Here is a 16,622-nt window from a genome sequence, read left to right on the forward strand (position 1 = left end):
GAGGGTTAAGGTTGCAGATACCCTCTTTGCAAGGTTAGGTAGATAAGCTTTGAAAGCGGTTAAGCCGGTTTCCCAGATAACCCTCCTTTAAAGAGTGTAGCGGTTTTCAAATTTAGATAACTCTTTGTGAACAGGTAGGTCCAAAAAATGCTCTTTGAAGAGATAAGCGGTTTCAAATATTTGAGTTAGACGCGGACCTCGTTCAGAGAGGCGAGTATGCTAAACTCTACCGCTCAGCAGAAGTCACTGAGGAAACGCCGCCCGCTACCTCTTCAAAGAGTATGCGTGAAACGGCGCCTACCTCCTTCCACGGAGATTCAGGCAGATACTACTGAAGAGTGAGTATCGGTCAGTGTGAGAAGTTCAACATACCTCCTCCCTACCCTCTTCAAATAGTGTCTGAAACTAGGACTAGCCCCCTACGCTCTTCTTCAAGTAAAAGAGTATCTGAAATCCTACACTCACTTCAGACGGAACATTCGTAAACTTTCAAACTCCCTACCTGCTTGCACAAAAGAAGGATCTGAAGACCCCACCTCTCTCAAAAGAGAACTGAAAACCCTACCCTCTTCGACGTAGAGTGTATCGAAATCTACCATCTTCGGAGTAACCTCTAAACCATACTCTGCAAAGAGATCTGAAACCCTACCTTCTTCAAGAGAATATCTGAAACCCTACCTCTTCAAAGAGTATCTGAAACCCTACCTCTTCAGAGAGTAATCTGAAAAACCTACCTCTTCACAAGTAGTTATCAGTATATGACCACGATGTTCCCTCTAAGAGGCGAGATCCTGAAACCGAGCCTACTCCCTGCGTTTTCCTTACAGATAGAACTCTTTGTGTGCAGAGGGAGAAGTCTTCGGTAGTATGTAATGACGTGTTTCAGTAAAAGAATTTCCTATGTCAAGAACGAAGTTGTGGGTTTGTAAGCGTTTCACCAGAGCGAAAGACTCTCTATTGAGAAAAAGGACGTTTTTTGTAGAGGAGACGTCACCGAAGTATCATGTGAAAACCTCACGCGCCACTCTCTCAGACTTCAGGGGTATAGCAAGAAGATACTCCTCTGAAAAGAGTTTAGAGACCGAAGAGGGTATCTGAAAACTCTCTTTACCTCTTCCAACAGGTCAGGAGTATCTTAGAAACTTATCCCAGCGCCGCCTTACCCCTCTTCTAAAGCAGCATTAAATTCTGAGGTCGTTAAACCGAATCTCTTTCTGATGAAACCTACCTCTTCAAAAGAGCATGTATGCCTGAAACTTAGACCTAACTCTCAAACAAGAAGTCTGAAAACCCTACCTCTTTCATCAAAGAGATACTTCTTATTTGTTGCTTAAACCTCTGTAACACTCTATGCAAGAAAGAGTAATCCTGAAACCTGTACCTTCTTCAAAATATCTGAAACGCCTACCTTCTTCAAAGAGTATCTGAAACCATACCTCTGTCAGAAAAGATAAAGCTAGACTCTACCTTTCAACTTTCCCTTCAACTGAAGTTGAGAGAGTTCAGATACTCCATAAATTGTAAAGGTCTGAAATAGATTTCAGTATAACTCTTTGAATAAGCCGCTCTTCTACGTCAAAGAAAGAGGATCTTGAAACTCCTCACCTCTTCAAAAATATCTATCTCTACTGCCTACCATCTATCGTTCAAAGAGTATCTGAAACCCTACCTCTTCAAAGAGTATCTGTAACCCTACCTCTTCAAAGAGTATCTGAAACCCTACCTCTTCAAAGAGTATCTAGTAGCACTGACTTTGCTGATAACTTCTCGGAGGAAAACAGGTATTACTACAACTGTGATATGTGGTTGTCTCACCTAGCTATCTTAAGACGAATGCACTAACTGTAAGTCACTCTGCTAAATGACTAAAATGGAGGTGTAAAATGTTTAAAGCATATTTTAATTCTATACCTGATGACAGGCATTGGACAACCCATCGTTTTGCCTGCCTTGAGACATAGCTAAAGTCTAATGTTATGTACACAGACAGAGAGCGAGAGAAAGCTTTCGATGATGCTGCTGCTGCTGCTCAGTGGCAGCGTGTGGAAACAATGTTGATGACATAACAGATGCACAGACAGGCTTGCCTAAGCCCCCTCATCCTTTTAGCAGGGCTGCGATGCCTCACACCTCAAACAAACACACAGACATGTTGGTACTGGAGAGGGGTTTACGTACCCATTAGGTGAGGGATGGGCAACTTTTATGGGGGTGGGGCCCCCCAAAAATCTAAATCATCATGTGGGGCCGCAGTAGCTCGTGGTTCTGCATACCCACATCCATAGCCACGCAGTCTGAGCAGGCCCTAGCCTTTTAGATAGCTGGCCACTAGACTCAATCTAAAACATTTTGGCTGACATGGCTAATTGAGTGACTGTCAGTGACGGACGTAGCGATAGAAGAACTGCTGATGCACAACCAAATATTGAAATTGCACCTTGTGTATTTTATTATTCTAACTCTCAACAGTAAGTTGAGACCCCGATTGAGACCCTGTCCACCCCGCCCCCCAAAAAAGGGCCACCAGTTGCCCATCCCTGCTTTTCCTGTCGCCTGCGATCCTGGCTGTCATGTCTCTCTCACTCTCTCTCTCTTTTTAAAATGTCTATCTCTTCCTTTCTCTTTCTCTGCTCCCTCTCACTGACTTGCCTAGTTAAATAAAATAAAATATTCCCACTGCCACAGTCTACCATTCGGCACCAGCTCCTTCCATCCCCCTGGGGTGATGTCGAGGCTGCTGATTGGACGATCAGCGTTCCATTTCCTAACCTTCCCCAGGAGCAGGAGAACATCAGCAGTGTCCGCAGCACCTTGTTACACCTAGTGGCATATGCTGCTACCGCTAATACACCTTGTTACACCTAGTGGCATATGCTGCTACCGCTAATACACCTGTATGACGCACTAAGTGGCATATCTGCTTAACCGCTAATTACACCTTGTTTACGACCTAGTGGAATATGCTGCTACCCTTAAATACACACCTTAGTATCACCTAGTGGGTCATAGGCTCGCCGACCGCTAATACACCTTGTTACACCTTAGTGGCATATTGCTGCTACCGCTAATACACCTTGTTACACCTAGTGGCATATGCTGCTACCCATATACACCTTGTTACACCTAGTGCATATGCTGCTACCGCTAATACACCTTGTTACACCTATCATGGACATTGTCTGTCTATACCACGCTTTAGGAGAAATTACACCTATGTCTACACCTTAAGTGCATATGTCATGCGCCTATAACCGCCTAAATTATCTACGCTCTATGTTACATCTCTTAGTAGGCCATAATGCTATTGCTACCGCAAATACACACAACTTATTCTAACACCTAGTGTGTGCATATAGTGCTGAATCTCTGCTTACGCTGAACTTACATCCTATGTTACATTTCCCCTAAGTGCATAGGCTCGCTAACCCTTAATAACACCCTCTGGTACACCTAGTGGACATTGATGCCTCTAGCTACCGCCTTTCAACACACCTTTTATACACCGTAAGTGGCATTGTATTCCCTAGCTACTAACACGCTAAACACCTTTGTTACATCAGCTGCAGTACGAGCATATAGCTGTTTACGCATGCTACGCATAAATAACACCGTTGATACACACTAAGCGATTGCACTATAGCTATGCTTCACACCACGCTAACTCTACAACTCTTTGTTCGAGCCTAACTGACTATATCAGGCTGCTTACCGCTAAGATTACTAATCCTTGGCTATACCATCCCTGTATAGTGCCATACTTGTCTGTCTCCGCATTAAATACACCTTGTTACACCTAGTGGCATATGCTGCTACCGCTAATACCAGAGGAAAGAGAGAGTGAGGAGGGAGAGAAAAGAGAAAGGGGTAGAGAGATGACTAAATAGAGATAGGGAAAGTAAAATAATAAATCTTATTTTATTTGTCACACTTTACCGTGAAATGGTTACTAACGAGCTATTGCCCAACAATGAGTTAAAGTAAGAAAAAAAAGCAAATAAAAGGGTCAAAAGGAAATAGAAAAACACAATAAAATAATAATACTGAGGAGTACCGGTACCGAGTCAATGTGCAGGGTTACCAGGWAGTTGCAACTAGCTCATCCATGTTTCTCAAACATGCAATTTTGAAGTTGTTGTAAACTTAACATTTTGYGTTAAAGGTTAAGTTTAGGCATTAATTCCGAAATCTTAAGGTTATCGGAATAATCCCGGAACATGTGCTAGCAAAACAGTCCTGTAGCTTAGCATCCGCTTCTTCGGACCACTTCCATATTGAGCATGTCATTGGTACTTCCTGTTTGAGTTTTTGCTTGTAAGCGGGAGTCAGGAGGATATCATTATGGTCAGATTTGCCAAATGGAGGKTGAGGGAGAGCTTTGTATGTGTCTCTGTGTGTGGAGTAAAGGTGATCGAAAGTTTTTCGCCTCTAGTTGCACAGGTGACATGCTGATAAAAATGTGGTWAAACGGATTTCAGTTTTCCTGCGTTGAATCACCGGCCACTAGGAGTGCCGCCTCTGGGTGAGCATTTAGTTGTTTGCTCATGGTCCTATACAGCTTGTTGAGTGCGGTCTTGTGGTGGTAAATAGACAGCTACGTATGGTCTCCAGTTTATCATGAGGTATTCTAACTAATTYGAGCAGAACCTTGAGACTTCCTTATTATTACAGAGCGCTCATCAGCTGTTGTTAAGAAAGAGAACCCCCCCCCCYGATCTTCCCGATGCTATAATTCTGTCCTGCCGGTGTATAGAAAAACCAGCTAGATTTATATTTTCCATGTCCTTGTTCAGCCACGACTCGGTGAAACATAGGATATTAGATTTGTTCTGATCACGTTTGTAGGATAGTCTCAAACGGAGCTCATCCAATTTATTATCCAGTAATTGCACACTCGCCAAGGGCAGAGGCGGTTTATCCACTCTCCGGCGTAGTCTTTTCAGGTATCTCACACGCMGGCCTCTATAGCGCCGCCTCCTCCTCCATCGAGTGTCAGGATTTGGGCCTGGTCCAGGATAATCAATATGTCCTTCGCCTCTGACTCATTGAAGTAGAAGTCCTCATCCAAATTGAGGTTAGTGAAAGCTGTTCTGATGTCCAGAGAGAGGAGGAGCGAGATGGCTAGAGAGAGGGATGGGCTGAAATTCMCTTGAGAGTGGGAGAGGASGAGAGAGAAGAGAGTATACAGGATAGAAACATTCCACATATCCTCTCTATGTGTTAATGTATTACATTTAGCAGACACTTTTATCCAGAGCGACTTACAGGAGCAATTAGAGTTAAGTGCCTCGCTCAAGGGCACGTCGCTTTTAACGGCGAGGCTACCTGTCGTATCTGTTGTCTAGTGAAGCTGGAGCTGGCTATGGGCAATTCCATGGTAACAGAGTGATGCTCAGAGTGAGACTCAGATTTTTCACTTTAAAATATATGTCAAACAAAAACCAATGATTGCAAAGTAAAATATTTTTTGTTTACATTACAGTGGAAATTTGTTACATTTACATTTACATTTACTTTTAGTCATCTTAGCAGACGCTCTTATCCAGGCGACTTTACAGTAGAGGCCATACATTTATTAATTTTACCATACTGGAAGACAAGGATATCTACCGGCAAACCCTCGCTCCCGGCCAACCCTTTCCCTAACCGGACGACGCTATGCCAATTGTGCGTCGCCCCACGGATCTCCCGGTTCGGCCGGCTGCGACAGAGCCTGGGCGCGAACCCAGCCCAGCCTGGGCGCGAACCCAGAGACTCTGGTTGCGCAGCTAGCACTGCGATGCAGTGCCCTAGACCACTGCCCACCCGGGAGTCCTGTTAAATGTTGTCCTTGTGTTGAGAGTTATATGGTTTGTTTAACTTTGCAATCGTGGTTATCCCTATGCTTCTGAAATATCCTCAGTCGTGGTACTGAAAATGAGACAATCCATTTCCTTTCATTTGAAATATTGCCTAATCATAATAATATTATATTTGACATATAACCTAATCATAATAATATTMTATTTGACATAGCCTAATCATACTAATAATTTAAGCAAGGGCACAGTCCTATTTTTAGGTCATCATGACTGATTTTTTTTATGGTAGTCCCTTCTAAAGCTTTCTACACAGAGCATAATTCACTGAGCTGCATGGTGTTTTATCTCTTAGGTTCTGCATTTCACATGCTAGTAATCACTTAACGTAATTAATCCAGGCTCTGACAGGTAAAATGTATAACTGGCTAACGGTGGCGTGAGGTTGTTGGTATCAGATTTCTGGGGAGAGAGGTTATGTCTCCTGTGTTGACGCTGCTGTAAACAGGATACGGATACTAACAGGTACTCATCATGTTAACACAAAGTCAAATTCGGCCAGACACTAGAATGTGTGTGTTACTCTGCCAGGCTTTATGATGTGCTACTACACTGTACTGTACAGTATGTGTCATAGGTTGGTCATTAAACACTCAGTTCCTCAGCCTATAGTCTACATTACACACACACACACACACACACACACACACACACACACACACACACACCACCACACACACACACACACACACACACACACACACACACACACACACCCTACCATTTATATGCAGATAACTATTTAATCTGTCATCTTTTCTTGCACACTGGAAGTGCAACATGTAATACCCCTCTTGTTGTCCTTAGAAACAGGACTGAGACTGGCTGTTGCAGCGAGGCTGTAGCTGTCTAGTTCTACTGTATGTGTCTGTTCTCTGTTCTGGGGCAGGTGTTTGTGGCTGGGTATATTTCTCTCTCACACCTCAGGGGTCATTAATAATTACCCTCAGTAGTTACTGTTGTTCAAACAGTTAAGCARCGTTTCCCAAACTCCTTTTTTGTCCCAACACTACAAAGCTGATTCAAATAATCAAAGCTTGACGTTTTGTAGATTTTTTTAATCAACTGTGTACTGCTAGGACAAAACCCAAAATGGGGTACACAGGACCGAGTTTGAGAACCTTGAGTTAAAGGGATAATTTACCCCCTATTACTGTAAGAGGAGGTTAGGCTGAAAACAGTAGTGATAGACCATTCACTGGATCCTACTTAGTTTATCTTACTGTATTTAGTTTAGTTTATCTTACTGTATTTAGTTTAGTTTATCTTACTGTATTTAGTTTAGTTTATCTTACTGTATTTAGTTTAGTTTATCTTACTGTATTTAGGAACAACATGACCATTAGTATAGATATTCCTGATTTATAGTCTCTGCTGAAATGGTTATGTATGCTGTATACTCCGTTTCCTTTCCATACAAGAAACTGGAACTTTTCACGACTTGACAAATAATCATTCCATTGATGCTGAGTGGCTTGGGAAGTTGATTAGTGCTGGGGCCAAGCCTGAGTTAGTCCCAGTCATTGTTCTTGTCGTTTCAGAGAATAGAAAGGAGGGACATAGATAGTAATGAGGCCAAGCCTTTCCTCACTGAGCCTTTTGTCTTCCTGTTGTCTGCTGCCTGCCTGTCTGCTGCCTGCCTGTCTGCTGCCTGCCTGTCTGCTGCCTGCCTGTCTGCCTCCTGCCTACCTGCCTGCTGCTTGCCTACTTGTCTGCCTGCTTGTCTGCCTGCTTGTCTGCCTGCTGCTTGCCTGCTGCCTGCCTGCTGTCTGCCTGCTGCCTGCTTGTCTGCCTGCTTGCCTGCCTGCTTGTCTGCGTGCCTGCTTACCTGCTTGTCTGCCTGCTGCCTGCTTGTCTGCCTGCTTGTCTGTCTGTCTGCCTGAAGAATCCATTATGTCATCTAATTCCAGTGGTTCACTCTGCAAATGAGAGCTCTACTGACATTAGGGTTTGAATTTAAAAAGGAACTTGTAACTCCCATTTTGAAAAAGGTTTTATGGTTTTTAAGCTGACAGTGATGACGAAGCATTTTTAGCCTTTCTAAAAAAAAGAATGAACACAGATATTTGACTGCTTTGAAAAGAGAGAGGTTTGTGCCCTTAACTCTATATTTAGAAGCAGAACTTCGACTGGGAGGGGTTTAAGTGAAAAACATTGGTTTGGACCAATTGATTATTGTTACAGAATCACATAGAGGAAAAGCTCAATCAGCACACCTGCATTAGTCACCCCATCAGATACCCCCAGTGTAGAGATACTACCAGGGACAAACAACTCCTCCACTCCCTCTACAGTAGAGATTAGAACACATTGTGACACAGACATATATATATCACCAAGGGACTTTGTACGTCAACAACGATGACTCAAACTCCCAACAAACTGTATTTTCCCTCCATAGTGTCTGTGATGCATACAGAGCAGAGAAGCAGTATAATCCCAGTACATTTTCCAAGTAGGTGATTCATCGTAGGGTATTGTATGGCTATTTGGTTGGGAGTATGAAACCATTATTGTCTCTGTCATCTAGAAGGCCACTGAGATTTTGTACCTTTATTTAACTAGGCAAGTCAGTTAAGAACAAATTCTTAATTACAATGACGGCCTACCATTGAACAGTGAGTTAACTGCCTGGCAGAATGACAGATTTTTACCTTGTCAGCTCGAGGATTCGATCCAGCAACCTTTCGGTAACTGGCCCAACGTTCTAACCACTAGGCAGCCTGCCGGCCTAAAAGAGAGAGAAGAAGAGAAGAGCCCCTGAATCTTACAGGAAGTAAACACAGTGCGGCTTTGGTTCTGGACGACAACTTTGAACTCTTACCAAGCTGTGTGTGCGTGCCTGCCTCCCTGACTGTGTGTGAGAGTGTGTCGTGACTGTCGTACTCACAGATGAGTTAGGACTTCCGTCAACCATCTGCCAGGTGTGTGATGGCTCTGCCTCTGTAAAGAGAGGAACACAATGACCCCTGTCTCTGTTGTCTTCTGACAACTCCCTTCCACTGTAATTATACTGAGGCTCTCTCTCTGTGTGTGTGTGTGTGTGTGTGTGTGTGTGTGCTGTCTCTTATACACATCTAGATGTGTATAAGAGACAGGCTTTCTACACAGAGCATAATTCACTGAGCTGCATGGTGTTTTATCTCTTAGGTTCTGCATTTCACATGCTAGTAATCACTTAACGTAATTAATCCAGGCTCTGACAGGTAAAATGGGTTTTTTAAGCTGACAGTGATGACGAAGCATTTTTAGCCCTTTCTAAAAAAAAGAATGAACACAGATATTTGAACTGCTTTAAAAGAGAGAGGTTTGTGCCCTTAACTCTATATTAGAAGCATAAACTTCGACTGGAGGGGTTTAAGTTGAAAAAAACATTGGTTGGACCAATGGATTATTGTTACAGAAATCACATAGAGGAAAAGCTCAATCTCAGCACACCTGCATTAGTCACCCCCATCAGATACCCCAGTGTAGAGATACGACAGGGACAAAACCTCCTCCACTCCCTCATACAGTAGAGGATTAGAACACATTTGTGACACAGACATATATATATATCCACCAAGGGGACTTTGTACGTCAACAACGATGACTCAAATCCCAACAAACTGTATTTTCCCTCCATAGTGTTGTGATGGCATTAACAGAGCAGAAGAAAAGCAGTATAATCCCAGTACATATTTCCAAGTAGGTGATTCACGTAGGTATTGTATGGGGCTATTTGGTTGGAGTATGAAACCATTATTTCTCTGTCATCTAGAAGGGCCACTGAGATTTTGAACCCTTTATTTAACTACAATCAGTTAAGAACAAATTCTTAATTACAATGACGGCCTAGACCATTGAACAGTGAGTTAACTGCCTGCGCCAGAATGACAATTTTACCTTTGTCAGCTCGAGGATTCGATCCAGCAACCTTTTCGGTAACTGGCCCAAACGTATCTAACACTAGGCAGGCCTGCCGGCCTAAAAGAGAGAAGAAAAGAGAGAGCCCCTGAAATCCTTACAGGAAGTAAACACAGTGCGGCTTTGGTTCTGACGAACAACTTTAACTCATGTACCAGCTGTTTGCGTAGCCTGCCTCCACTGACCTGTGTGTGAGAAGTGTGTCTGACTGTCGTACTCACAGATGAGTTAGGACTTCGTCACCAATCTGCCAGGTGTGTGATGGCTCTGCTCTGTAAAGAGAGGAAAACACCAATGACCCCTGTCTTGTCTGTTTGTCTTCTGACAACTCCCTTCCACTGTAGTATACTGAGGCTCTCTCTGTGTGTGTGTGTGTGTGTTGTGTGTGTGTGTGTGTTGTGTGTGTGTTTGGTGTGTGTCGTGTGTGTGTGTGGGTGTGTGTGTGTGTGTGTGTGTGTGTGTGGTTGTGGTGTGTGGGGTGCTGTGTGTGTGTGTGTGTGTGTGTGTGTGTGTGTGTGTGTCTGTGTGTGTGTGAGCTCCCCCTGCCGTTTGTAAGGGATCTTGTGGGCTCTTTTGTACAAAACAACTCTTCAGATAGAGAAACTCCAGTTCACTAATCATTAACCAAGAGACTGACTTCCGGTTAGCTAGCATATCATAGCTTGGTTTGACATTAGCCAACCTGTTAATTGCTTAAATAATGGCCAGATGGTTGATATTGAGAAGGGTGCTAACTTTAAAGTGCAGGCCCGAAGGGTAAAATGAATTACCAATGTAGTAGAAAGCATCTCCTCTGAATAGTCCCACACAGTTGTTGTGTTTTGTCAGACCATTATGTGTAACGAACATTTGTAAAGGAGATTTTCAGGGACACCACCTCCGCACAGAAGAGAGAAAATCTTTAATTTGAGTTAATTTATATCTTGCTACAGATTAAAAACTGAAAAAGATGCCAGAATTAACATGATTTAATAATACCAAAACACAAATGAAAATCTATAAACACATACTTACGTGACATAATAGAATACAGAACACTTGAATCATTACAGGACTTTTATGATGAAAATTGAAAATTGTAAAATGTGATTGTAAAAAATAACATTTTTGGGAAAACCATTTAAGAGCGAGACTTTATTATACAGTCTGACAGCAGTGGAGGTTTAAGTGCGCGTTTCACAGGCGGTGGTCGTACAGCAAGTTATACAGGACAGTTATACAGGCAGTCATACAGGCAGTTACACAGGACAGTTACACAGACAGTTACACATGGCAGTTATACAGGACAGTCATACAGGGCAGTTACACAGGGCAGTTAACACATGGCAGTTATACAGGACAGTCATACAGGGCATGTTATACAGGACAGTTATACAGGACAGTTATACAGGGCAGTCATCAGGGCAGATTACACAGACAGTTACACATGGCAGTTATTACAGGACAGTTCATACAGGGCAGTTACACAGGACAGTTACACAGGCAGTTACACAGGGCAGGTTACAACAGGACAAGTCATACAGGGCAGTTATACAGGACAGTCATACAGGGCAGTTAACAGGGCATTACACAAGGACATTTACACAGGGCAGTTACACAGGACAGTTACACATGGCAGTTATACAGGACAGTTATACAGGCAGTTAACAGGACAGTCATACAGGGCAGTTACACAGGCAGTTGAACCACAGGGCAGTACACAGGACAGTTACACAGGGACAGGTTACACATGGCAGTTAACAGGTTCAGTATACGGGAATTATAACAGGCAGTTACACAGGACAGTTATACAGGACAGTCATACAGGGCAGTTACACAGGGCAGTATACAGGGCAGTTACACAGACAGTTACACATTGCCAGTACACAGGGCAGTTATACAGGGCAGTTATACAAGGCAGTACAAACAGGACAGTTATACAGGACAGTATACAGGGCAGTTACACAGGACAGTTACAACAGGGACAGTTACCACAGGGCAGTTTACACAGGGAACAGTTATACAGGTTAGTTATACAGGGCGCGTCATACAGGGCAGTTACACAGGACAGTTATACAGGACAGTTATACAGGACAGTTACACAGGGGCAGTTTACACAGGACAGTTATACGGGCAGTCACACAGGGCACAGTTACCACAAGGCAGTTACACAGGACAGTTATTACAGGGCAGTTATACAGGGCAGTTACACGGACAGTTACATAGGACAGTTACACATGGCAGTTACACAGCGTCAGTTACAAGCAGTTAACAGGCAGTTACACAGGGACAGTTACACATGCAGTTACACAGGACAGTTATTACAGGCCAGTTACACCAGGACAGTGAGACAGGGCAGTTACACAGGACAGTTACACATTGGCCAGTTTACACAGGACAGTTATTACAGGGGCAGTCATACAGGCAAGTACACAGTTGCAAGTTTACCACAGACAGTTATACAAAGGACAGTTACACAGGGCAGTTACACAGGACAGTATATACAGGACAGTATACTGGGACAGTTAACACAGGACAGTTACACAGGCATTACACAGGACAGTTAACAGGCAGTACACAGGACAGTTACACATGGCAGTGTATACAGGACATATACAGGGCATTATACAGGATAGTCATACAGGCAGTTACACAGGGCAGTTTACAACAGGGCAGTTACACAGGACAGTTACACAGGACAGTTCACATGGACAGTTACACAGGTCAGTTATACAGGGCAGCTTATACAGGGCATTACACAGGACAGTTATACAGGACAGTCAGACAGGGCAGTTACACAGGGCAGTTATACAGGACAGTTATACAGGACAGTTACACAGGACATTACACAGGGCAGTTACACAGGACAGTTATACCAGGGCAGTTACACAGGGACAGTTACCACAGGACAAGATATACAGGGCAGTTATACAGACAGTTACACAGGGACAGTTCACGGACAGTTATACAGACATTATACAGGACGTTACACAGGGCCAGTTACACAGGACAGTATTACAGGGACAGTTACACGAGCATTATACAGGACAGTGTATTACAGGCAGTTTATACAGGGCAGTTATACAGGACAGTATACAGGACAGTTAGACAGGACCATTTATACAGGGCAGTTATACAGGGCAGTTATAACAGGGGCAGTTTATTACAGGACAGTTATAAACAGGACAGTTATTTACAGGGCTTATACAGGACAGTTACACAGGCAGTTACCACAGGACAGTTATTACAGCCGGCAGTTCAACCAGGGCAGTTGATCAAGGACAGTAACAGGGCAGTTATACAGACATTACACAGGGCAGTTACACAGGGACAGTTACACAGGGCAGTTACACAGACAGTTACACCAGGACAGTATTTACAGGGCAGTTATACAGGGCAGTTAGACAGGCAGTTCATACCAGGGCAGTTTACAGGGCAGTTATACAGGCAGTTACACGGGCAGTTACACAGGCATAGGAAATACAGGCAGTTATACAGGGCAGTTTATACCAGGGCGTTATACAGGGCAGTTACACAGGGCGTTACACCAGACGGTTATACAGGCAGTTACACAGGGCAATTATACAGCGGCATTACACAGGACAGGTATACAGGGCAGTTACAACAGGCAGTTACACAGGACAGTAGTACAGGCAGTTACACAGGACAGTTACACAGGGCAGTACACAGGACAGTTATACAGGCGTTTACACAGGACAGCTTATACAGGGCAGTTACACAGGACAGTTTACACAGGGACAGTATACAGCGGCAAGTTATACAGGCAGTTAACAGGGCAGTTTATACAGGGCAGTTCATACAGGGCAGTTATGACAGGGCAGTTAACAGGCACAGTTACCACAGGGCAGTTATACAGCGGCAGTTAACAGGCAGTTATACAGGGCAGTTAATACAGGGCAGTTACACAGGGCGGTACAACAGATGGTTATACAGGGCAGTACACAGCAATATACAGGGGCAGTTACACAGGACAGTTATACAGGGCAGTTACACAGGCAGTTACACAGACAGTTTAGCAGGGCAGTTCACAGACATTACACAGGCAGTTACACAGGACAGATTATTACAGGCAGTACACAGCGACAGGCTATACAGGGCAGTTACACAGGACAGTTACACATGACAGTTACACCAGGGCAGTTACACAGGACAGTTACACAGCGGCAGTTACACAGGACAGTTACACAGGCGGCAGTTACACAGGACAGTTTATTACAGGCAGTTACACAGGACATTTATACAGGGACAGTTACACAGACAGTTACACAGGCAGTACAGTTACACAGGACAGTTACACAGGGACAGTTACACAGCAGTTACAGACAGTGCAGTCAGTTACACAGCGGCAGTTACACAGAACAGTTATAGCAGGCAGTTACACAGGACAGTTATACATGGCAGTTACAAAGGACAGTTACACAGGACAGTTACACAGGACAGTTACAGCAGCGTCAGTTACAGCAGGCGTTCACAGGACAGATTATACAGGCAGTAATATCAGGGGAGTTATACAGGCAGTTACACAGGCAGTTTAGCACAGGATACAGTTACACAGCGGCATTACCACTAGCTGGCAGTTACACAGGACTAGTTATACAGGGCTAGTTACCTACATACATTAGTTTAAGGCCAGTTACACGGCAGTTCACAGGACAGTTATACCTTAGGAAGTAATACAGGACAGTTGATACACGACAGTTTTATACAGGACAGTTATACAGGACAGTTACACAGGGCAGTTACACAGGCAGTTACACCAGGGCAGTTACACAGGACAGATTACCACAGGACAGTTACACAGCGGACAGTATACAGGACAGTATATACAGGGAGCAGTTACACAGGGCAGTTCAACAGGGCAGTTAACACAGGGCAGTTATACAGGCCAGTTATACAGGACAGTTATACAGGACGGTTATAACAGGACAGTTATACGGGACAGTTACACAGGGCAGTGGGTTATACAGGCACGTTATACAGGACAGTTACACAGCGGGCAGTTCACAGGACAGTTACACAGGACAGGTTACACAGCGGCAATTTATACAGGCAGTGGTTACCAGGAACAGTATACAGGACAGTTATACAGCGACAGTTACACAGACAGTTACACAGGGCAGTTACACAGGACAGTACACAGGACAGTTACACAGGACAGTTATACAGACAGTTACACAGGGACAGTTACACAGGACAGTTACAAACATTTACACCAAGGACAGTTACACAGGGCAGTTATAAGGACAGTTCTACACAGCGACAGTTATACAGGACAATTTCATGGCTGTTTCTTCAGGAGCCTGTGTGTGCAGTTACCTTTTTGAGAGGAGCAGGTTCATTCAGTGACTGGTCAAGAGTGTGCATTGTCCTACCAGGTGCACTGCAGGCCGGCTCTTCCCTACTCTGCAGTGAGGGGAGCCTTTGTGGTTGACTGCTCTGCAGTGAGTGGAGCTGTTGGTTGGACCGCTGTTGCATGTGAGGGGCTGTGGTTGGACTGCTCTGCAGTGAGAGGGAGCTGTGGGTTGTGTACGCTCTGCATGGGGGAAGCTGTGTGTTGGACTGCTCTTGCAGGAGTGGGAGCTGTGGTTGGACTGCTCCACCTCTGGAGATTGATTCCTCAAGGGTCCCTCCTCTGCTACCCTGTCTAGTGCTTTTTATTTCATCCAACTAACGGACATCTACCGTATATCGACAAGATCCTGACAGTTAGTATAGACTGTGACCAGTCGTCAGTGGGTAGGCCATTTCTGGCAAGAACAGTCAATGTGGCAGGTGTTTTGAGGCCTTCCTCACTTGACTGCTCCACATCTGTGTCACCATGAGGGTCTAGATGAAAACCAAGATTACTTAGTTTGTTTTTACCACTGGTACTTCCTGTCCTCCTAGATTTAGTTGGTGCAGGTTTGTGGATGATCTTAGAGAAAGCTATCCACATATTCCTTTCAAGACTTTTTTCCCATTCAGGGAGCACGTTGTTGGATGTGGCCCACTCTTCCAGCTGGCTCAGCGCTCCAAGTGGTCCTCTTGGTTGCTGGTTAAAGGTATGGCTCGGACAGCCCTAACATCGTCCAGAGTGTCACTGACACAACTTGTGCGGTGGACATGTTAAGGAAGAAACAGATATGTTGAACCACACCACCTTGTGGCACACTAGATTGACCTCTGACCAAGGGCTCAATGATTTGCCCATCACCTATGCTTTTCCCCTGGAAATGTAACCAGTTACCTACTCGCTCTTGCTTCTTATCCCTGTTTAGCTAGTGGAAACCGGCTAGAAACCATCACCCTTCTTCTTCCCCTGGGTTTACTGTGGAACCAGGCTAGAAAACATCACCCCTGTCTTCTCTTCCCCTGCGTTTTAGCTTGGAACCAGGGAAACCTCACCCGCTCATCCTCCAGGATATGTGAACAGCTATCATCACCCCTGTCTTCTATCCCCTGGTTAGCTGATGGAACCAGGCTCTTAGAAAACCATCAGCCCTCTTGCCTTCTATCCCCTGCGTTTAGCTGTTGAGAAGCCAGGGTCTATCAGATAACACCACTCACACCTTCTGCTCTATCTTGCCCCTGGATTGCTGTGAGAACAGGGCACTAGAAACCATCTCCTCTGCCTTCTTCCCTGCGTTAGCTTTGAACCAGGCTAGAAACCATCATACCCCTCTGTCTTCTTCCCTGGTGTAGAGCCTCGTCTTAGACATTAGGGTAAACCATGGCTAGATAACCATCATCCCTCTGCCTTGCTTCTCCCACTGTTTTAGCTGTGAACCCGAGGGCTAGAAACCGATCACCCTTCTCTTTCCCCGTGGTGTAGCTGTGGTACCAGGCTAGGAAAACCATCACCCTTCTGCCTTCTTCCCCTGC

At 44.5% G+C, this 16,622-nt stretch overlaps 1 protein-coding gene and 1 long non-coding RNA gene across 2 annotated transcripts in view; both read left to right on the forward strand.

Annotated features, from left to right (window-relative positions):
- The window catches only part of LOC139029034 (uncharacterized), a 4,889-nt gene extending 3,155 nt beyond the window's left edge, over positions 1-1,734 (forward strand). The window contains exons 2-3 of the long non-coding RNA XR_011481262.1: positions 691-716; positions 1,655-1,734. This is a non-coding gene — a long non-coding RNA (uncharacterized lncRNA). The remainder of the gene's footprint in view (positions 1-690; positions 717-1,654) is intronic.
- LOC111976858 (membrane-associated guanylate kinase, WW and PDZ domain-containing protein 1-like) overlaps positions 1-16,622 on the forward strand; it is a 134,906-nt gene that overhangs the window by 40,069 nt on the left and 78,215 nt on the right.

Source organism: Salvelinus sp. IW2-2015, linkage group LG17 (genome assembly GCF_002910315.2).
Source record: "Salvelinus sp. IW2-2015 linkage group LG17, ASM291031v2, whole genome shotgun sequence".
Lineage (NCBI taxonomy): Eukaryota > Metazoa > Chordata > Actinopteri > Salmoniformes > Salmonidae > Salvelinus > Salvelinus sp. IW2-2015.